At 28.1% G+C, this 26,408-nt stretch overlaps 1 pseudogene; it reads right to left on the reverse strand.

Annotated features, from left to right (window-relative positions):
* Window positions 1-26,408, reverse strand: part of LOC149061615 (uncharacterized) — a 587,539-nt pseudogene that overhangs the window by 447,687 nt on the left and 113,444 nt on the right.

Consider the following 26,408-nt stretch of genomic DNA (forward strand, 5'->3'; position numbering starts at 1 on the left):
AAAACCATCACCGATTCCTAATAAGTACGAATTAAATCAAATAAATACTTTGAAGACGATTTCATAGAAATCCATCTCACAATAAATTATCAACTGAAAATTTTCCACAGACATTTTCAATGCAAAATTGATTTTTTATACTCCATGATTCAAGTAATTTATATTAATATTTAATTCCTATAATACTGTTAACTTATATCACAGATAATGTATTCGGTGTACAAACACAAAGGCAGCCAATACAAACAATTTTAATGTGGTAATAAAAATCTATCTTTCCAAAAATATTCATGTACAGAAAAAATTTTGATTACCAACTGCAGTTTGTTACACAAATCTTATAATATTGGATTTGTAGACCTGTAGAGTATAAGGCCAATAGCAATAGTTTATTCTGCAAAATATCTTGGAAAAATATTAAAAATTCGTATGAATACTGATGTATGGCAATATAATAATCTTAAGTAGACTAATCATTATCCAAACCAAATTAAGTTTAATGTTAAGAACCACATTATAATGACGCTATAAATAATTCAACGACAAAAACTTCAGATAACAGAGAATGCATACACTTGTCTTATAAACAGTTGTCTATTGTAATTAGAACCCATGCTCCAAACATTATGAAAAAAGCTGCGAATCATTGTTATCCGCTACATCATAATATACCTCACGTGCCTACTAGAGCTTTTTTTTTATAAAGAGTTAGATGAGATTAGGTTAATGTAACCTGACCTGCTGACCTATACAACTACGAATGCTGAAAAATCCATAAATAACTTCAAAAATATCACAAATCCCCAGTTAATATTCTCATCTAAATTATCAAGTTTCAAATCCATATTACAACAACATTCATATTCCTACTCAAAATGGTTGATTCAGGAATACTTGAAAACAACAATCCTAAATAATACGTTTATATTCAAAAACTTTGAACAATATTATATGATATAATCATAGAAAAAAATATTTTTTCCCTTGTAAGTGTCATAGTCATTTAAGATCGTTAACAATTAATTCAAATTTTCCTACTTAACTAAATTATTTAGTAATATATTAGTAGTCAATAAGTCAGTTATTTTCCAAATAAGGAAACGGTAGGATAAACTTATTTTCTTCAAAACCAATATAATATGATATAATTATTGTTATAAAAATAACTAATAATTAGTTAATATAATAATACAGCATTGCAATTAATTTACAAATTATAGGTTATAGATAATAGGTACTAACGTGTGAATAATTTATTTTTGATAAAAATAGCTTTAAATTAATCTGAATTAATATCTATTAATATCTTATTTATCTATTTTTAAAATATTAATGATTATACCAAATAGTAATTTGTAATTTTGATTGTAGAATGTAGATAATGACGAAAAGTTTTAAAGAAATACTATTACCTAATATTTATTGAATTTCCACAGAATAACTTCAACCATGAAACCAAAACTCAATATTTTTCTTTAAATATCCTATTTCGTCGAAAATTTAACTTTAAATGACTATAAAAAATAACATAAAACTTATACATTTTATATATTTTATACATTGTATAATAATTGTCTGTATTTTAGAATTTCTATAAAATTCACATGCAAATAATCTTCTATTAAATTATTGATACCTACTAAGCTAAAAATATTGAAAACCATACATTTTCACTGAATAATCTGCGATAAAATAAATTATTGTATACAGAAAATTATAATTTTATATAACTGTGATAAGTTTTAAATTTTTATATTTAACGAGGAAAGTCGAAAATTTAAAAAATCTTTAAAAAGTAGCTTTAAGTTATTAACAATATTTAAAAAATAATCTCAAACCAAGAAAACAGTAAAAAAAAATACGGTTGATAACATTTCAAGCATCTAATTATCATTATTATCATTAAACATTATAACTATAATTATTCATTTTTCAATCACAAAAAAAAAAAAAAAAACAGAATTTGGTTAAATACTAGTGTTGTTTTAATATTTATGTTTTTCATGATTTTCATTTAAATTTGTTCACCATTATTAGGTATCATAGGATTTTTATACTTTAGACTAACTACAAAAATCTAATTTTATACCAGGGATCACCCTCAAAGTTTAAGATTGAAGTATTTATTTTTTATTATTTTAAAACGTAAGAACATTTTTGTTTTTTTGTGTTTACAGTTTTACACCTTACTGTGAATTAGGTTCACATACATGATTATAATTCAAATATTTTAAATTCATTCAAATAGAACCATAATTAAATTAATTACTTCCATTGAAACATTTACAATGATTGTGTATTAAGTCGGTTAGTTGTTTTTTATTAGAGCTTTGAATTGGTTGGAGAACAATGCTGCATATAGATATCAACTATATATTATGAATCGTAATGAAATGAAAAAGTTTCGTTTCAACTGATATCACAAATACAATCAAGAGTGAAACATTAACAGTTTCGTTATTAGAACAATAAATTAATGTTTTTTTGTATTTTTCATAGTAGAAGATTCAAAAATTATTTTCTGTTACAATGATTTCAATATTAATATATTCGTTTGTGTCTGTTGAAATAATTTAGTCATATAAATCTCGATAAATATTAACTTTATATCATAAATATCATAATTTATTACTAAACTACAACTATACTTTACTATATTTTTCTCGGAAAAAAATATTGACAAAAATATTTATTGATTGAATTAAATAATAATTAATGAAGTGTAGGTAGGCAGCGATACATTTTTCTTCTTTATTACTTACTTTCACATGACGATTGATTATGACTTCGACTGTTACTGTGTTGCATATTTTTTCATTTTTAAAACAAGTAAACCTACTTGATTGGCAAGGAGTTTTTGCCTAACACGAACAAGACAAAAATCTTTTCCCTCCTGAAATATTTTTAATCATTACTCCCACCGAAAATTTAACATTTTTATCAGTTTGATCAGTGGTGAGAAATTGAGTTGTTAATTTTTTTGAAACATTCATTACAGAACAATACTTTAAGTAAACCATATTTTCAATTTTGTTCCAAGTTTATGCAATTCTTAAAAAAAAATATATTAGGTACCTAATTATTTTTATTTTCATAGAACAATATTGAAAAGTATAGTTATAAATTAAAATATTATGATATAATATAATTATTTATTGCAAAATAATATAACAACCTTGTTGTATCAATTTTATAGTAAAAAATAAAGAAGCAATAGTTGTATATTGCTTTTAAACAATCTAGAAATATGTATACCTATGGCTAAAAAACCGGCCGATAATGTGACAAATCATTTTTTTTGAATTTTGAAAAATACTGAACTAAAAGTATTTATTTTATTTTTAATAACCTACAAATACCATAAAATATATTTAAATACATTTACTCAAATGCTTTGGAAGACTGATATAAAAATATAACAATATATCCTTTGTAAAATAGGAAAGAGCCTTTTTTGCTGAAATGGTTTTTTTTTTTTTTTTAGGATGTGATAATATAATTTAATTCATATTTAACACACACATTATAGTGATGATAATATATCATGAAACTATATTACAAATTAGAACGTTTAAAATATTCTACTAAATTGACAGTAGATGAAGTACACTTCATCTTATTATGATATTATTATTTATTACATATAAGTTAACTCTAAACATGAAGTAAAATATTTTTGAGTTTTGATTTAATCGTTTGTTTTATCACTCGTGTTGAAGTTTTAAAGAAACTAAGTATATCTTGCTAGTTAGCTACTGAAATAATTAGATTCATTCGTGTTGTTACTTGGAAAAACTCCATCAAACAATTGATGTTGAAACTAATTTAATCACTTATAATACGTAGCTACGTCACTTGACACTTGCTTTAGTTCCATGGAAAAATGGATTAGATAGTTTCAAAAACTGTCTGAACTATATAAAAGTTCATCAAGTACTGAAAAAATTAAGTTTCCAGTATGACAAGATAAACACTTTGTTCGATTATTTGTTCATAAATTGTATTGCTCTTTTAAGTGGGTAATAACCAAACAAATTTCTAAAATTCTTATTCTATAATATACCTAGGAATATATACAATGAACTTTATCCATTGATATTGATTTGATTATAATCTGTTTCAACATGAAAATAATTTACTTCTCAGAACTACTGGGTTCTTATCACCAATAAGATACTTGCTTTTTACTCTTAGTTGTTAGTCTTTGTGTGATGTAAATAAGTCAAATAAAGGAAAAAATTAAGTAAAATTTTTACTGTACAGTTTTTAAACTTGAGATGTCTAATAAGCTAGGCATTGAATTTGAAATATTTAAAAACATAAAATGTCATCCTTCTTGAAATATACCGATGAAATTATGAAAAATACATTTGTTTATAGGTACACCTCGATATATATTATTAAATATTATTGCATTGTATTGATTATGGTATGGTATGGTATTATGGCATGGTCTTAAAGGCCGAAGCCAATAGAGAAGAAGAAGAAGAATTGATTAGTGATTACATATTTAGGTATTATAAACATTGATAATGAACAACTTATTAGTAGACAGTAGAAGTGCAGGAATTACCATTTTGATTGTTATAACTTATAAATTATATAGCTTATCAATTGGACCCTTAAAGTTAAAGTAACCTGAACTAGGTATCTTATATTCCTATGTTATATTATTTTCATGTTTCTTCACCAAGAAAAAACCCTGGAAATGCAAGCGTAAAATATCGATGTATTTTTCGAATAGATTGAACAAAGTTGGAGACGCGTGAACTTGGATAAATAAAATATTTTTATAAACATGAATCGTGCAAAATCAATAAATCCTCCATCATTTAAATATAAAATAGTAAGAATATCTAGCTGTACTAATGTTGGTACATAGACCTTTGAAGTTCACCAGAGTTCAATGAGCTTACACCTCTCCAATAGTTGGTTATATTTCCGTACAATATATTATTGTGTTATTAGTGTTCCAACCTAACCAAGTTCTCAAGTCCACGCTTATTTGCACAAATGTGTTTGTGTGTGTGCAGACGGCGAGCATAATATCAGGATAATATCAGGTAAAATTATCGATCATAAATTCATATTCCATATAATAACCGAGAAATTCCGAAATGTATTGTATGCTTAGGTAAATAACATTTGGTATATTATAATAGTAGTATAGTATGTATAGATTTACGTGTACGTTAAACTTGACGTGTATACGTAGGTATAGATTATAATTTATATAATATTTTTTGGTGTACATTATACATAGCGATTATCCAAGCATGGTAACTTATTATGTTTTATCTTATATTAAACAGATATTAATTTTTTTTGTTCTTGGAAGTTTTTTTTTTAAGTTCACTTTTTATTAATCAAAACTAGATGATCTTATTATTCTTATTTTTGTTTTGAAGCAGAAGTAGTGTTCTAAACTAAATAGGTAGTGAAATTAAACTTATTATTTTCCAGAATGAAAACGTTTTTGGAAGTTTTAAATTTTAAGAATACTTAAAAACCATAGAAAATGTTCTAAAATATTCGGATGTTTTTTGCCAATGATTGAGTATTTTGGGGCAAAAAAGTTATATTTAAATGAAAAAACATATATTTTTTTTAAAAGTAAATTGTCGAGCAGATTTTTTTCTTCGAAAATCAAATAGATTTTTAAAAGTAATTAAATGGAGTGCACATAGTTAACATGTATTAACATTTTGATTTTTAAAATTTTTAAGTTTAATTATTAATATTTCCCACTGTGCAAAAAACCGTTACAGTTATGAATAAAAACCATTCCCAAAGAACTATTAGACCATATTTTAAAATGTATAAATGTTTTATTATTTGAGATTAAAAAAAAAACTTAATATTTTTCAAATGTAAACTTTTTTGCACTCCTAATTGTTAAGCAGATGTTTTTCTTATTTTTAAATTTAAATAGAATTTTATATGGAAATCTGAACGAGCAGTTTTTGACTTATTAAAATTAATCGTCTATAAGGATAATTGTCAATGATAATCGGTTTAGAAAATATGAGAAATATGGTTTTACATGCGTAAAATTTAGTCTGGTATATTGTATTATATTCTGGCAATCTTAACAACTTAAATTTAACATACATCAAAAATAGTATTAATAGTTATAATTTCAAAATCAATAAGGATAATATAGGGTTATGATAATTATTAATATTAGTTTAATTATATTTAGTAAATATAATTGATATTTTCATTATTAAATATTAAAATGTAGTTCGTACCGCCTTAAATGTCTTCAAAAATTCATGAAAATGGTCCAAGAAGTCTCAGGAAAACTACTGATGTGACTTTTGTTGAAAACGGTCCAGTAGTTTATGTGTCTACTGTCTATAATATTTATTACAGACAGACCAACATCTTTTTTGATGCATTTAGATTACCTTTATGTATATTATACAATATTACCTATATATTATGTACTGTTATACGCAGTAATTGTAATTAATGTCAACGGTCTCGGAATTGTATATAATATTATGTAGTTCCCATCTCATTTTTTTCTGGGTCATTTTATCTTACGTACAGATACATAGGTATGCACGCCATTATATTAATAGTGCACAAACGTCATTTAACCGACATAGGTTAGGTATCTATATTGTCTATTATGTTATACAGTTATTTTTTTTTTTTTGTCATTTAAGTGGTCGGTGACTGCTATTTCTCGTCGTGCCCGATCAATGCAATCCCAAACAAGAAACGCTTACGACAGAATACATAATGATAACATTATATAATATTTTATATTACATTAGCTCTTTTCATGGCGAAGTTTTTGTTTCTTAGCTTCGCTTTAAATTATTTATATCAAAATAAAATTTAGGTCTCGACGACGAGGTTTTGTGCGTAAGGTATTACGATTCGTGTATTATAGTTGTAAAATGCGCAATAATATAGTACCTACATCGATTGTTCTTATACGCGTCATGGCAATAATATTATGATTACATCCAGAGATTGGCGAAATCGTACCTCAAACCGTGTGAAATAAAAAGATTAGATTAGACTCCATCGAATATTCAATGTCATCGTATGAAACAGAGACACTTCGTGATCTGTTTTAAACAAATGCCAAATTACGTTTCAAGTATTTCAGAACGAATACAGAAATGCATCTTGCGACAGCTATAGAAACAAAAATATAGACTTAATAGAATATTGACTATTTTTTTTCTGTATGTTGATTAAAAGAATATTGGTAGTTAAGTTAAATATTTATATATGTATGCATTTAAACAAATCACATAAAATATAGATGTCTTGCGATTTGTTTTATATAAAATAAAATAAAAAAGCGGGTAAGTGGGTATCGTTCTGCTGTACATTGGGGGTGGGGTGGATCTCTGACTAGGGTAGGTTAAATTTGAATGCAATGATAGGTATCATTGTGTACGAAAAACGATTCTGAACGGAGACAGTTTATCTGTCTAGGATATATTATAGATTATTAGAAATTTTCAAGTCTTAGATTTAAAAAGAAAATTTTTTACGAATTTCTAGCGTAAAATAATTTGCGAATTTTCGTGATTTTTACGTATGTTGTCAAAATTTAAATTTAAATGCTTGTAAAAAAAAAATGCGAATATGCATTTCTTTTATTTTTCAACTGCTATTGTAGAAATATTTTAGGAACCTTGTATTAAATTTTCAAATCTTAAAGTTAGCAGCACAACTATGACAGACACTAATGAAACACATCCAACAAATTTGTTGGTGACTTGTTGGACATTGTTGGATCACTCCCGGAATTTGTTGGACATCATTTTCGCCGGTAGAGCTTTTCGAACTTTTGTGCTGCCAACTTTACCCCAACAGCACAACTTTAAGTTACAGAAATTTCACCCTAATGAAAAATGTCCAGCTTGGTTTGTTGGACACTGTTGGATCACTCCCGGAATTTGTTGGACATTATTTTCACCGGTAGAGCTTTTCGAACTTTTGTGCTGCCAACAGCACAACTTTAAGTTACAGAAATTTCACCCAAAGAAAAATGTCCAGCTTGGTTTGTTGGACACTGTTGGATCACTCCCGGAATTTGTTGGACATTATTTTCGCCGGTAGAGCTTTTCGAACTTTTGTGCTGCCAACAGCACAACTTTAAGTTATAGAAATTTCACCCTAATGAAAAATGTCCAGCTTGGTTTGTTGGACACTGTTGGATCACTCCCGGAATTCGTTGGACATTATTTTCGCTGGTAGAGCCTGAGTTGTGCGCAAAACATCACCGCATCTAAAATTATTTGAACCTAGATTATCTGTACAAATGTAAATGTAAATACAGTTAATAAGTACCAATTAAGTCTTAACTGTAAAGTAATCCTATGTAATTTTTTTTATAAATTTCTGTTAATAACTTTGTTGTTGATGCCTAACAATTGATAAAAAAAAAAAAAATGTGAATTAAAATAACATTTTATTCTTTGATTAAAATAACTGTAGTATAAACTGTAACTAAAAATGTAAAAATAATAAAAATAATTTAATTATTTAACCAACCAGGTTATATATATAAAAAAAAAACTTAAATTGCTTAATTTCCAATTATACGCATTAGTTTTCAGACATTTGCATTTTTAAATTAAACACCAGAAATCAAACAAAATATACTAAACATGTAGGTAATTAATAAATAGTTAAGATTTTTCAATAAATTCATATGAACTGAACAAGAGAGCAGTAACAATCGAATGACAAACAGTTTAGTTGGTTTATGTATATTATAGTTTATTACATTTTACAAATCACAACTCGTGAATTCACATGGCCATATAATTGTAAACATAGGATTTCCAATCGAAACACGACCATCATTTAACTATTACAATATTTATAAATAACCGTTGGTTAATGATAATATATGTGCGGGTATGAGGAGTGAGGACCGGTAGAATGTTAAAGCCAAAATTAAAACATTACCAAATTAAATAATATAAATTAATGGGATACACACAACACATGTATAACATTTTAAACAAGACAGGCTGTAGCACAATTAATATTGATGTCAAGTGTATCACCTCGGTCCAGCTCATGATTGAATCCATAGAAGAGTTATTTCTTATGGATCTGAGTGATCCGACGTTCCACACAAACATTTAAACAAAATAACTGCCTAAATATTGAAATAAAATCAATGGCCGGTAGCCGGGTGGACTAGCCTGACGCTGAGTGTGCAAACATCATCATTGACTAATTCTTTATAATAAACGTGTTATATTTTAACTCAATTATGAATCATAATACGATTTAAATTATATGTACGATGGGAAACAATTGTTTACTGTTTGTTAACTTAGAGCGACGACGGACTATCAATCTAAATATGTAAACAATAACTTTTACAAAATTTTAACGAATTTCCTAAATAATTTAAAAATAATAAAAATACAAAAATTATTTATAAATTATTTTTATATTTTAATAATTTAATAATTTTAAATTCATACCATAACAAAAATATAATATTGCTATGCAAAACTTTTCTAAAAAATAATTATATAATTCTTATAAGGATAACTGTTGTGAAACATTGTCTTTAATTCTAAAACCTATAAAATATAAAATTTAAAAAAAGTGTATGTCACTCTGCTGAACAGTTGGTTTACTTTAGTGAATGGTATTATATTATATTAATTCATTGATATATTAATATCATTGTATCATGAAAATGAAATTGATGAGAAACGTGAAAAATCTACTAAAACCGATTCTGAGTGGTCTCCAGTATGTCCAGTATGTCTGAAGTAGTGTATTTAGTGAAGTCTAGGATAATTTAAATTATGTTTCTTAGATTTATAATAACAAATTAAACTACTTACATGGAAAATTATTTTAAATTATCGTTCCTTACCTATAAATGTTATAAGTTTTATACATTTACATTTACATTTGTACAGATAATCTAGGTTCAAATAATTTTAGATGCGGTGATGTTTTGCGCACAACTCAGGCTCTACCAGCGAAAATAATGTCCAACGAATTCCGGGAGTGATCCAACAGTGTCCAACAAACCAAGCTGGACATTTTTCATTTGGGTGAAATTTCTGTAACTTAAAGTTGTGCTGTTGGCAGCACAAAAGTTCGAAAAGCTCTACCGGTGAAAATAATGTCCAACAAATTCCGGGAGTGATCCAACAGTGTCCAACAAACCAAGCTGGATATTTTTCATTAAGGGTGAAATTTCTGTAACTTAAAGTTGTGCTGTTGGGGTAAAGTTGGCAGCATAAAAGTTCGAAAAGTTCTACCGGCGAAAATAATGTCCAACAAATTCCGGGAGTGATCCAACAATGTCCAACAAGTCACCAACAAATTTGTTGGATGTGTTTCATTAGTGTCTGTCATAGTTGTGCTGCTAACTTTATGAGGGTGTTTTTTTATGAATTTCTATCTAAGATAATTTGAAAATTGCCGTAATTTTTACGTATTAAGTCAATATTTGAACTTCAAATGCTAATAAAAAAAATTGTGCATATGTATTTTTATAATTTTTTAATTACTATAAGAATATTTTATGAGGAACTTTGTATTAAATTTTCAAGTATTTTGATAGGGCCAAAAATATTTTATCGACACTTCAAAAGAAAATTTTCAGAAAAATTGAAAATTTCAGTTGTCTATAAATATCTCAAAAAAAGTCAAAATATTTTGAAAATTAAATCATGTAAAGAAAATTTCAATCTAAATAACTTGTGAAATTTTCAAGTATTTACGACTTATACTTTTTGAATAATTACAAATATTTAAAATCGTTTGAGGATAAATCGTTATCGTTACGCTATTTCGTAAAAATTTAAAATTCAAACGCAATTAAAATTTTTCCTATAATTACCTATAAACGCTTATAAAAAAAAAATGTGACTAACGATTTTTAATTTTTTTAGCTTCAATAAGAACAACTCATAAGGCACCTTGTATTAAATTTTTAAGATTTTTGGTCGTCCAATATTTTTTTACCGGCACTTCAAAAAAAAATTCTCAAAAAGTTGAAAATTTCAGTGGTGTATAAATAAATCAAAAAGAGTCAAAAATTTGTGAAAATTAAACCGTATATAGATAACACTAACATAAACATTTGGTGAAAATTTCAAGCATTTACAGTGATTAATTTTTGAATTACAACCATATAAAAAAATCGATTTGGTCGAAAACTGGTTTTGCGTAAAAATTCCCGTTTTTCTGTCATTTTTTTTTTTGTTTTTCTCAATTTTTTTGAAAACTGTTGGAAAATGTTTACTTTTGATCTTTATAATGCACCAAAGATTTTCACTTCTACATCGGAAACCACCCCCAAAGTTTGAAATCGAAGCATTATTTCGACTAGTTATGCTGTACACAGACACAAAAAAAAAACAAAAAAACACACATATCATTGTAAAATCAATACATTCATCACTTCGTTCAGAATCTAATACAAAATCACATTTTAAGTGGTAAGACAAAGTACCTACTACTAATCATTGCATTTTATGAAAACAGTAGAAAATAAATATAACAAGAAACTTGTTTTTTTTTTTGCATGTTGATTAAAATAATAGTGGTAGGTAAGTTAAATACTCAAATATTTATGCATTTTTTACGTTATTGTTTTTACGAATGACGTCAATGCAATAAATGCAATATTAAGAATCATTTCACCGTTATATTAGAAAAGCCAAAACATAACTGTTCAGCTGAGAACAAAGTACCTATTGTGATGGTTACAACAGTAAATACTGAATTGTATTTTAAATAATCTAGTGCAGTACTGTCTAAATTACATGTATAATCTACCAAAAATATCCGGAAATACGCAAAACTGTTCAAAATAACAATTTTTTCAATGGTTGTTATTATTACTATTTTTTTTTTTTTTTTTTTTTTTTTTTGTTTCTAAATACAGATTTTCTCTCGATTTGTGTATATTTTATGCAAATATGATTTTATTAACTTAAAAACGCATTATAAAATCCTACTATTTATAATAACGTAGAGTAATAATTATTCATCAATAGACACACTTCAGTTAATATTGTTGGTAGAAAAAACTGTGATTTAGTTCAAAGGAAGCATAAGTACTATATAGCTATATTTTAATATACTACCTACAGAACTACTGATGAAACCTTTTTAAAATAATTTTTAGATTTTGAGGGGAATGAAGAAAATATAAAAAAAGTCATACAAAAGCTTTGTTGATTATTCATTGTTATAGTACCTATTACTAGGATGAGTAAGAACACCAACAAAAGATTCATAAATCACATATTATACCTATTACCTTATACCTATAGTACATCAGTACATGTCATTTTAATGGCTCTACATTTATTTTATGTGTTCACTAGTTAAAAGCTAAAATATGGACAAAACTGTGTCCCAAAATATATATATATATATTTGTTATCATATTTTTTTTGTAGCATTAAAGGTTTTTGATAATTTAATAAAATATATATAACCATTCTGCGGCATCCATACCATTTTTATAATCATTTATTTATGAATGAAATTTTGAATGATAGAAATTGTTGAAAGTAGAAAAGAAAAAAAGAAAGAAAGAAAAAAATTGGCTGATTTATTTTATGTTCAATTTAAATGTAATATTATTATTTAAATTTATAAAATATTTATTGGATGAAGTCATTGTTTAGCATTTGCAATTCCACCAATAATTTTTATAATTTATTATTGTTCTCATTAATTATATACAAATTCATTGAATTGTAATGAGGCTCTATGACATCATAAATATATAGTATCTTGTATCTATCGATTCTGTTAGTACAAGTATTCTAAAAGGAATCAAATTTTTGTTGGTTTTTTTACTTTTTTATGTATCTTCTGTAAAAGCAATATTAAAACCTTTTTTAATTAAAATCTAACTCGAATATTTAAATTACTATACTATTATTTAGCTTTATGATGCAAAAACTATAGTTCGTACCAACGATTTCTGTATGAATCTCGCGAATTCCCGCGGGGATTCCCTATCATTGTTTATTATTTAGGAATTGATATATTTTTTGTAACCAAATATCAAAAACACTGCAGAATCCAAATCCCTATAGTATATAATAATTGGTATTTTATTTATAATAATGGTGGTATTGAGTGAAAATTGACAGAATTATAATATTATGACACACAGTCGTGAAAGCCATAATATTATTATAAAATTATTTTATTTGGACGGGATAGGATTTCAAAGATTCAATTATAATACAATATTATTATTATTTTGTTATTCACAAAATAGGTACTCTGTGATATGAATCACATAGGACATATAGGTATAATTTTGAAATACTGAAAAAAACATGTATTCTACCCCATATTAAAGTTATGCAAACGCGTTTATATCATAAGACAGTTGAAAACATAAATGTAAAAAACTTTAAGTATCTATTTTTTGTTTTAAAATAGAATTATCTTTTATTACACGCACATTGTACATAACAATTTGTCCATCGCCGATCATATTATATTTTGTTATTGTTGCAGTTAAGTCGTAACAATCGTCATACGTGTAAGTCTCTGCAGTACAAAACATTAATAATTTTGCTCCTTCAAATTTTCACTACCACGCTTGAGATAATTCAACATAATAACTGTACGTAGATTGCTCGATAGATTGATGACAAACGGTGTGGTAGATATGTTGGTAGGGTTTTCTCTGGCTTTCTTCTCGGGACAAGAAATAATATGAATTCGTACAAAAAACATTGATCGTATATAGGGCGATTCTTTTGACGGTAAACACTCACCATTAAAGCGGGTTAAAGCAATCATTTTTCACGATCTCCTTATTGATGATAATTATTAAATAAATAAAAATCCATCAGTTATACATTTTTTTGTACACTCATATATTTCTTACTATTTTATATCGTTGTAATTATTCAAGTTTTTACTCTTTTCAAATTTCTACATACTATAATATTTTCGACTTTTTATTGAATCAAAATGTTTTTTTTTTTTATATAGAATAAACCATAATGTTTAAACTTAACCATAAATTTATACTATTTTTATTATATCTTTTTTCATGTTTGTTTATTATTTCTAACTAATATAGTTAGTTAGATAGTTATAATTATAAAAATTGCTACTTTACTTGCTTCTTAACTATTATAATTATAATCTATTATGAACTAAAATCAAAATTGTGTTTTTTCTGCAAAAAAATCAGCCCATCTACCCTTCCCTAATTTCAAACTTCTAGATCTATTGATCTATACGATACTATTATATAATTTATATCAATAATATAATTAATATTATGTAAAATATAACTTACTCGAAGATTAGTCAAGAAGAACAAAAAAAGCCTACGTTTTCGTAGGAATCTAATATAATATATGAACAGCACAGCAGTAACAAATTGGAATGACACGCGTGTCACAGATTTTTTTGTCTTGTTCGGAGGTAGTTTTATGCACGCAAGCATCTTCACATCACATGAACATTATTATTATTATTGCTATATAACCGAAGCGAGAAACAGCCGTCAATGGCTTTACATCGTTATGTTGTTTTTGAAATTGTTTTTTTTCCTGTTTAGAATGAATACTATTTGTACTTTCGAGATCAAAACGCAATAGTTTTAAAAACATTCTAGTATTTCACAATGCTCCAAATTTAAAGATTGGAAAATGCAGAAAATACAATGAAATGTACAGACTCGGCTATTTTGAACAGAACTCGTATTTAGTTTATTTTCTAATATTTTTGTACCATATTGAATATTTCAACAACTAATATTTTAAGTGAGTTTTCCAATTTCATTTTTCATTTCTAGTATTTACACTAGTTATAGATTTGAAATTTAAAACTAAACTACCTATATGTATAATGTATACAACACATATAAATAATGTATAGGCACCTACTCCAACTTTGATACACTTAAGAGTTTAAACAATATTTATATATTTAAATTTAAAAAATGACAAACTGAACCCTTCATTAATAATGTTCTATTTCCACTTTCAAGCAATGTTCACAGGTATTTAACTTACTCTCTAAAATTCCTGTTATTATTATTATTACCAATCATAAATATTACCTAATCATTTAATTTACAATTTTATGTAAATACATTGTATCCTACTTGAATACAGATACAATTAACATTTTTTGTTTTGTCAAGCATATTGATTAGTTTTATACAATTTAAAATTTTGATGTTGTCTTCTGGCTGGTCCTAGTGAGAAAAATTAAGTGGTATCTTATGTTGAATTGGAAACAGTGATTATATTTTGTTTTAGCAATTCGATTAAAGAGTATTTTATTCTGACATAAGTGCTTTTTAAATTGCCATGAAAAATGTAGGTTCTTTTTTATGCATTTTATGATAATTATATTATATTTTATCAATATCATACATTTATAAAAATAGAAAAATGCATCTCGCTTGAATATTACACGATATTATGACGTGTAAAATAAAATACACAAAAAATATGCATAATTAGTATAACAAACGGCGAAAGTAAATGTTAACTGATTTTTAAGAAAAGAAAAATTGAGTACCTACTTACCTATATATGTTAAATCGCGAATAATATACACTCATTGTAAGTTGCTTTGTTCCTGCAGCATGGTTGAATTGCACCACACGTTCTATGGACCATATTATATATCTATCTAGTGTTTAATTATGTGAAGTATTCATTAGAACAAGAAAAATCAAAAACATGTAAAGTGTAATTTACATTGTAATGATATTATGCATAATTGAATGCATGCAACATTTGCAGTATTAGGTACATTAGAATAATATGTAGGTAGGTATCATCTGGACACCAAATAATATAAATAATAACATTATAATATAATATATCAGCAACGAATATTTGCATACGACTTTCTATAATGTCATATTATTTTTACCGAGATAATATTATAATATGTACAGGTGGTCCACTGTGATTTCTCGTTTTTAACGAATCAATTAAAATGGGAAAACGGAAAATCGTGCTGGCCCACTGCGTTTATACACACTATATAGGATGATGATTAATCGGGTGTGCTCATCACCATTATTTCATGTAATAATGAATTTATTGAAATTTTTAAATATATTATTTACGACAACTTTTTCATATTTTTGAATGAGTATTTTTTCAGTTTACATGTTTAATGTTTATACTAATGGAAATAATCCATAAAAGTTAAAAACCGTTTTAAAATATAAAATACAGTGGTTGCTACTTAAAGAGTACTTTCATACTGGGTAAAAGGGATAACAATATGATATACCGACTGAACATTAAACAAAAATTATAGTACATAATGTATCATGTAGGTACGTTGGTTATATAAACCGTTATTATAATAAGCGGCGATCACAATATAATAAACATAATATCGAATCTAGTATTTATTTATAAATTATTAATATTAATTGATTAATATTTATTATTAAAATGTTGAAATTTCGATAGACTCCATATCTACCAAACCAATTATCATGGAACTATTTTCTTTAGTACACAACGTTATGTAATTGTAAAACTAATTGTTCAAATTTTAAATGTGATTCGTCAAAGTTTTCAGAAAATGTATCCAGCAAATAATCTGTTAGAAATGATGATTCGCTTTTGAAAAACAGAATTTTGTGCCTCCACAGTACACTTTTTAAGTAGTGCAATAAATTTCATAAATTTGAAAATATAGTCTTTAAGTGTATTCATAAATTTCAAAACTCAGAATTAAAATATATTTATTATTAAATCGAAAAAAACGAGTAAGTAAGTGGATGTTACTCTGCTGTACATTATAGGTCACAAGTGGATTACTGTTATGGTTGGCATTAAATTTGAATTCAATGATACGATATCATTATTGTATACGAAAAACGATTCTGAGTAGAGATGGTTTTTCAGTCTAGGATATATGTTATACTATATCAATTATATTGTTATTATTTGAAAAAAAAAATTTAGATACATCTAAAATAGACTCCAAATTAATCAAATCAAATTCATTATGTACCCGACTCGCGTATTCATTCATATTAGATATATAAAATTTATTATAAAGTATTAATATAAATCATTAACCACATTCAATATTAATATTAGAATATAAAGTATACTTTATAAATTGAAGTACCCACGATGAGCCACGAATAATATTTTTTAATTACAACAATATAACTGTTATTATTAATTATTTAATATGTAGGTAATTTTATTTAAATTTTAACTTAAATAACTATAAAAAAAATTATGTTTGTAAAGTGTTTAATTTAATTTTTTTTTTTTGCAGTGGAATTAACTACTAACGTGGGACCTTGTTTTAAATTTTCGATCCTTAGCTATAAAATTTAAACGTTTCATACATTTTTAACAACTAGGTACTAAGGAATTTGTAAATTTTCAATTAAATAAATTTGTCAACATTTGAACTTTAAACGGCTATAAAAAAACGTGCCTATGTATTTTTAATATTTTTCAACTGCCATTATATAAATTTATGGAGAAGTTTATTAGTTTTCCAAGTTTATGACCCAACGATAAAATTTTATCGACATTTATAGAATAAAAAACTAAAAAAACCATTTAAAATGTCTATAAATAACTTAAAAATTGTTGAATATTTTACTAAGTAAAGGAATTGATAAAATTAACATATATTGTAAATTTCAAGTTTCTACACTCATTTATTTTTGAATATCAACAAATAAGAATATCGGTACAAGAGAAATTAAATAAATATCCAATGTTGCAATTCAAATGCTCATACAAATTTAATTTGACTTTCTGGTAAACATTTTTTATCTGATAAAAGTAAAAAAACTCACGAAGAACCTTTTAAAGAATTTTCAAATCTTAGATTTAAAAAGATACATTTTTAACACAAAATAAATTACAAAATATATTCTTATTTTACCTATTTTGTCAAAATTTGAACTTTCAATACTTATTAAAAAATATGTATTTTTAATATTTTTTAATTACCATTGTGAAATTATATAAGGATCCTTGTATTCAATTTTGAAGCTTTTTTACACAACGAATAACATTTTATTGTTATTTGTAAAAAAAAAAAAAAAAACTAAAACAATTGAAAATTTTAAATGTATATAAATAACTTTAAAAGATTCGATAAATTCCCGTTTTTCGTTAATTTTTTTTTTTTGTTTTTCTCGGCATTTTTGTAAACTACTTGGAATTTAAAAATTTGAACTTCCCAATGTACCAACTAGATTCACTTTCCAACCTGAAAAGCTACAGACATTGAAAATCGAATAACTATTTCAACAACTTATTGTGTACACAGACAAAAAAAAAACACACATCATAGTAAAATCAATACATTCATCGCTCCGCTCAGAATCTAAAATGAGGGTGAACATAATGTGTAGTGAATCACTGTGTGTATATTATATGCATAGGTATTATAACGCTTATACGGCCATAAAACGACACCGGAAAGTTTACAAGATATTATATTGTTACGAACGCGTGACCATATAATGATATTATATTTAACATTTTAACCATAAAATATTGCGTTAAATTCGTGTACCTTGGCATATTATTATTATTATTATTGAGGATGTAGAATTTGTAAATGAAAAATGTTTGATATATAGGTATAAAAATGTAGGTGCTTACGAGGATCTTTGTAGATCGGTTCATTTTTTAGGTGTTATTTTTGGACAAATTTTCAAATAAAGTATGATGTATTTTTGATTTAGGTGAATCCTTTTCAAAATTTTTGTTTTTAATTTAATTGATATGAATTATTGATATTAATTATTTCCCATTAATTTCGTTCTAAACGTAATATCTTGATAGAAAACCATAAACTAATGTATAAAGTATAAAATATGTGAATAATTATAGTAATAGTGTAGTTGATTAAAAGCTAGTTATTATACATTAAAAAAACATTTAAATTGATGGATCAGTCGTTTTCAACTACAACAGAAAACATTTTCCCAGTAAAACAAGCACCGGTACAATTTAAGTAAATATATTTTCAGCTCTAAAAATTGCGGAATTTACAATATGTATCTCTATAATTATAATTGTTACGACAAAAAAACGGTATATAGCCATATCCCTACCGAGGTTAAAAGCGGTAAAAATGAAAAATCACCTAGCCGAAACTACTGATGATATGATAATTGCATTGTGTGAGGAAGTTAATTTTGTAATGTGAAAACCTCCTAATATAGGATTTATCAAAATTTGACCCCTACAGGGGTTAAAAAGGTATAAAGAAAAAAAATTATTCGTTTGATCGGTTTGGAATTGAAATCTGGAACTATTTAACTGATTTTAACATTTTTTACCACCAGAAAGCTACACAATCTCATAAATCTAAGAGCTATATTTTATCTTGATAAATTGCCCTTAATTTTTTAATCGCAAATTTGAGATTTTTATAGAAATTATAATAATACTAAATATATTTTTGTGTATTACATAGTTACTATTTGTTAAACAATTTAGTATGGTAGAATAAGAAATTAGCAATTTGTTATTAGGTATAGATTTTTAAAATTCCTTCGCCTTTACAAAGCTAAAAATGCGATAAAATGTTATGATTGAATATACTTTTAAACCTATATTTTAAATAACTTTGTTAAAAATCTGGGTAAATCCACGGGAAGGTTAGGTTGATCATGACTAGCTGAGTGTAAACGATGAATTAACCAAATATTTTGAATCATATGGAGTGGGTATTTTCTAATGGACACTGAAGGGCACGAGGATTATCATCAGCTAGTATGTTAAATAATTTATAATTATAAGTTGAACTGTAAACTGTAACTAACTATAAATTTAACACGTTGGCTACCAGACTTGATTATAAAAATATTTTTTTTTTACGATGAGTATCACCCGTGACTCACAAAAAATATAAGTTTTCTTGGTTATTGAATTCTACATAACTTTAAGAAAACGAAATACCTGAGAGTTACCAGCAACTCACACGATACACACATAATGACGATTTGTGAGTCCCCCGTGACTCTCATGGTACATAACCTGAGATCGTCAAAATTATGTCTATTGTATCATGGTGTGAGACACCCGTGATACTCATGGTAGCCAACGTGTTAATTAAATATAGATACAATGTTAACGCAATGAAAGAATATGTACCTTTTGAAATAGTATTTACAAAATATAGAGACAATATAATAAAGTCACTATCCCAAAAAATAATTTAAATAACAAGCAATTTTCATTTTATATCGATTATTACACGATTGGTTTAGAAAAACTATGTTGTTTACTAATAGTTATTATGTTAATTACCACAAATAGGAAAAATTATTCATTATAAAAAAATTTAAAAAGTTAATGAAAACCAACCGAGTTCGACAGAACAAGATAGATCAAGTCAATTAGAACTTAAAGTAAGAAAAGGAAAATCATTAGGTACCCAAAATAATTTGTTTAAAAAAAATGGATAATGGTCCGTTTAACCCTGGGGGTGTTATGTACCCAACACTACTTTTAACTTAGAATAAAGGTAGTCTTTATGTTTACTAAAATATAGTAAATGGCTAGACGATGGTATATAATAGGCGTCTAATCTCTTTTTTTTGTGACAGGGCGACTGTAGATCGGTCCTGTCAACTGTTTAGTCCACCGACTTTTCGAATTAAGCAGTGTGCTTACGCAGAATAAATAATTATAACTTAAAGTGTTAATGAAGTATACTTATTATTATATTAATTTAAAGTGTGTATTCCTTTCTAAACAATCACCTAATATACGAAACATAATTTGATTTTCACCTGCTACAGAGAACGGAAAAACAAATAGTCATCTTTCGGATATGACTGAAGACACAATATAAAATATAACGCATCATATCAGTCCATAAACCGTGGTACTCATAACAGAGGAAAAATAACTGGCCAAAAACACCAATACTTGGACCCTGTTATCAATGACTTTACTATTAAAAAGGCCAGAAAGGGAACACTTTAACCGAACCTATAATCCTATATAAATTCGTTTATCATAGTTAAATACTAAATAGTTGGTTACATGATTTTCTTTAGTATTCATAAAAGTTTGTATATTATACCAAATATAATGTTGTGTTTTTTTTTATTTACAATTTATCAAACTTAAAAATTAAGTATAAGCATATAGCTACTGTATTAAAGTGTTATGTATATCTTAGTGAAATAAGCATAAGTAAAGGGACCAGGAATTGATCAGCTCGGGGGCCCACAAAAGTTCTCACCGGCACTGGCTATTCGATCGAATCCTAAAACAGTAAATCACTAAGTAATAATATTTTATGTTGTACTACGTAATAATATGCATAAGGATTTATTACTAAAGATCTATTCGTTTATTTTAATAATTTATATCATACATAATATATTATCCTCGTTTAAGAATGAATCTGCAAGCTGTCATACCTACGCGCGTATTATAGGTGAACAATAAAAAAAAAACATGCGTGTGACATCACAATATTATATGACTATCTATATGTATAATATTATTAATTATTATATGTATTAACATTATGTATAGCCGTATAAGTAATGTACAATATTAAAATATTGTTACTACACATTATTATTATACGATCAAACGACTCAAAAACGTCACGAAGGTCGAGTAATCGGAAAAAAAATTAAGTAAAAATTCGACGGCTTATATTTTTTCTTACAAATCGCGGTTGCACGTCAATCACCTTGTGCTAGAAATATGTAACAAATGTGTTATTGTGTGTATTAGACTATTAAGGTAAGTTGGAATATTATAATATACAGAGTAATATACTAATATATCAAGTATGGCCATCCCTCCATTTTTTATTTTGTTGATAAGGAATTTATTGAAATTATTATTATTATTATTATTATTATTTTTTAATAAGAATAGAGCAAGTAAGAAAAGTAGTTGTGGTATATTGTCACAAACTCATAACATTGTCTGACACTCATCATTGGTATAATGTAACAAAACTCAATTCTTCTTTTGTTGTTTGTTAACTTGTTTTATTATTCTTTTACAATAAATCATTTAACCCGTGAGGGTTTTACAGATGGATATAAAATTAGGGGATTACAAAGTTTAGGTGTTTAAATATGTAGAAGGTTTGTTCTATCTTTTAGTATTTTTTTTTACTCACGGTCGCTGTTGGTACCTTCTTCACAGTCTTGATCGCTGGGTGGGTTTCCGCTTCACTGTCCCGATCAATGGCTGGTTGACTGATACACTGTCCTGATCATTGGTGGGTTGGCTGATACACTGTCCTGATCCTTGCTGGTTGGTTAATGCACTGTCTTGATCCTTGGGTGGGTTGGCTGACTCACTGTCCTGATATTGTATATGTCACTTGAACACACATTGTGCACTGCAGTAGCCCCACACTGACTTTAACTAGTTGGTGTGGCCAGGTCCTCCTGGTAGGGGGTTTAGCGTAGGGCTAACAACCCTACCTAGTAAAAAACAACTTGTTCAGGAACAAACAAATTTGCCTCGGGACAGAGTTTTTGGAAAATCGACTGGAAAACGGAAAAAAGACTTCTTTTTTCGAACTTGGAACGTGCGTACACTATTTAAATCTGGAGCAGTTCACAACATAGTGAATGAAGTTAAAAATAAAAATATACATGGCATTAATACGTCCTGTCGTCCTATATGGGTCTGAAACATGGGTACCAAGAAAAATAGAGGAAATAAAACTAGACACATTTGAAAGAAAAATGTTAAGATGTATATACGGACCTTGTTTCGACTCAAGAACCCAAGAGTGGATAATTCGAACCAATGAAGAACTACAGAACTTGTTTCAGAGACCATGTATTTCAAACGAAATCAAAAAAAGAAGACTGTTGTGGGCAGGCCACGCCTGGGGGAAAAAAGACGCTATGATTAACACAGTAATCAGGGAAGAACCGAAAGGAAAGAGACCACTAGGTAGACCACGCCTAAGATGGGAAGATTGTGTGGAAAGATGTTAAAGAGGTTGATCCAGGAGCAAACTGGAGAGAAATAGCAGAAAATAGAATAAATTGGAGGGAAATTTGTTTTGCGGGATGGTCTAAAAGGCCGGAAAAACCCCAAAAAAAAAAAAAAAATATATGTCACTTGAACGGGAAGGAATGACAACCGGTTATATAATGATTAAATTTGAGTAATTTAACACTGTCCTGATCCTTGCTGGTTGGTTGATGCACTGTCCTGATCCTTGAGTGGGTTCGCTGATTCACTGTCCTGATCCTTGCTGGTTGGTTGGTGCACTGTCCTGATCCTTGGTGGGTTGGCTAATACACTGTCCTGATCCTTTCTGGTTGGTTGGTGCACTGTCCTGAACCTTAGTGGGTTGGCTAATACACTGTCCTGATCCTTTCTGGTTGGTTGATGCACTGTCCTGATCCTTGAGTGGGTTCGCTGATTCACTGTCCTGATTCTTGCTGGTTGGTTGGTGCACTGTCCTGAACCTTAGTGGGTTGGCTAATACACTGTCCTGATCCTTTCTGGTTGGTTGATGCACTGTCCTGATCCTTGAGTGGGTTCGCTGATTCACTGTCCTGATCCTTGCTGGTTGGTTGGTGCACTGTCCTGATCCTTGGTGGGTTGGCTAATACACTGTCCTGATCCTTGCTGGGTTGATGCACTGTCCTGATCCTTGAGTAGGTTCGCTGATTCACTGTCCTGATTCTTGCTGGTTGGTTGGTGCACTGTCCTGATCCTTGGTGGGTTGGCTGATTCACTGTCCTGATCCTTGCTGGTTGGTTGGTGCACTGTCCTGATCCTTGAGTGGATTCGCTGATTCACTGTCCTGATTCTTGGGTGGGTTGGCTAACTCACTGTCCTGATCACCTGGTTTGATATTGTATAATATGTCACTTGAACGGGAAGGAATGACAACCGGCCATATAATGATTCAATTTGAGTAATTTAAAATATTATGGTCCTTATGTAACCTTAAGGTCCTTACCTAAATAACGTACGAGTTGCGGCCCGGGTTTATGAAAGGTACGTACGAATTGCGGCCATACAATAATGTATATATAACATATATATATACTATGTGTCTATATATGTATAATATATAAACATCACAATAGTATGTAGGTATTTTTTAGTTTAAATTGTTGTACTTATATTAATATTGGTCGTAAATAAAATAAAAGTATAATTGGTGTAATATATTATGATAATAATGTCAAAAAAAAATCAAAGCATTCATAATGTAAGTCATATAGAGCAGATAATACGATAAAACGATCTATATTATCTTTATCATATTATATACAAAAATATAACTTCCCATACGTATTGAACATTTCGTTTATCGTTATTAATTTATTATTATTTAGGTATATAATATAATATATATTATATAAGTAAGGTGCATATGTAATGATAATTACATGGGCCGCAACTCACCTATCGCTAAAAAATTGTCGGGCCGTAACTAACCTATACCTAAAATATTATTGGGCCGGAATTCACCGATCTCCAACACCGGAAAAGAAAGGTCGAGCCGCAACTCACCCTCAGCCTCTTTAATAATATGTATTTATTAAAATTTTGTTTTTTTAAGTACTTAAGGACCATAATATTTTAAATTACTCAAATTGAATCATTATATGGCCGGTTGCCATTCCTCCCCGTTCAAGTGACATTTACAATATCAAACCAGGTGATCAGGACAGTGAGTCAGCCAACCCACCAAGGAACAGGACAGTGCACCTACCAACCAGCAAGGATCAGGACAGTGAATCAGCGAACCCACTCAAAGATCAGGACAGTGCAAAAACCAGCCAGCAAGGATCAGGACAGTGTGTTAGCCAACCCATCAAGGATCAGGACAGTGCACCAACCAACCAGCAAGAATCAGGACAGTGAATCAGCGAACCCACTCAAGGATCAGGACAGTTTAAGTATTGGTGTTTTTGGCCAGTTATTTTTCTTCTGTTATGAGTACCACGGTTTATGGACTGATATGATGCGTTATATTTTATATTGTGTCTTCAGTCATATCCGAAAGATGACTATTTGTTTTTCCGTTCTCTGTAGCAGGTGAAAATCAAATTATGTTTCGTATATTAGGTGATTGTTTAGAAAAGAATACACACTTTAAATTAATATAATAATAAGTATACTTCATTAACTCTTTAAGTTATAATTATTTATTCTGCGTAAGCACACTGCTTAATTCGAAAAGTCGGTGGACTAAACAGTTGACAGGACCGATCTACAGTCGCCCTGTCACAAAAAAAGAGATTAGACGCCTATTATATACCATCGTCTAGCCATTTACTATATTTTAGTAAACATAAAGACTACCTGTTGTTATCGAAGGCTGAAGTGGACTGTATTTTTTGGTAAGGTAAAGGCTACGCAATAAATCAGACTCGATAAACTATAAATCAATGCCGGTTTGCGGCCTACTATTAAACAAGAAAAAATAGAGGTAAATATTGTATAAGTGGCACAAAAGGTGCTGGCCAGCAAAGGGGAATAATTAACAAACGCTACAATAATTGAATATAATAAATAGGTACATAAATATATAGATATAAAAACCGTGACGGCGGCTGCAGTCCCGGTTGACGGTTGAGGTTGACGGTGGACAGCTGGCGGTTGAGGTTGAGGTTTGATGGTGGATGGCTGACGGATAACTTACAGTGGACGGGTGAAGGATAACGGTGGTTTTGACTTTTTTAAGTTGACAGGGGACTGCACGGGCGCACTGTCGACTTGGTGGTACGGTCGTTACTGATCGGCGGTCGCTTTTGTGTGTGCGCGTGTGTGCGGTGTGCGCGGTATGCGCAATCAGCTTATCACCGGGTGATAAGCTGCATAGATATATTTGAACACTACCTTTATTCTAAGTTAAAAGTAGTGTTGGGTACATAACACCCCCAGGGTTAAACGGACCATTATCCATTTTTTTTAAACAAATTATTTTGGGTACCTAATGATTTTCCTTTTCTTACTTTAAGTTCTAATTGACTTGATCTATCTTGTTCTGTCGAACTCGGTTGGTTTTCATTAACTTTTTAAATTTTTTTATAATGAATAATTTTTCCTATTTGTGGTAATTAACATAATAACTATTAGTAAACAACATAGTTTTTCTAAACCAATCGTGTAATAATCGATATAAAATGAAAATTGCTTGTTATTTAAATTATTTTTTGGGATAGTGACTTTATTATATTGTTTCTATATTTTGTAAATACTATTTCAAAAGGTACATATTCTTTCATTGCGTTAACATTGTATCTATATTTAGTTAAATTTATAGTTAGTATAAAATCTGATTTTAATTCAGAATAAATCGTTCTGAACGGAATTAAGCGATAACCTCCTGAAATTGCAGAACACTGTTCACAAAACTTATTTCACAATCGTTTGAGGCACTACCCTTTTGGCTAAAAGTGTCTA

Source organism: Diuraphis noxia, unplaced genomic scaffold (genome assembly GCF_037042655.1).
Source record: "Diuraphis noxia isolate RWA-SAM2 unplaced genomic scaffold, SU_Dnox_SAM2 contig0001, whole genome shotgun sequence".
NCBI lineage: Eukaryota > Metazoa > Arthropoda > Insecta > Hemiptera > Aphididae > Diuraphis > Diuraphis noxia.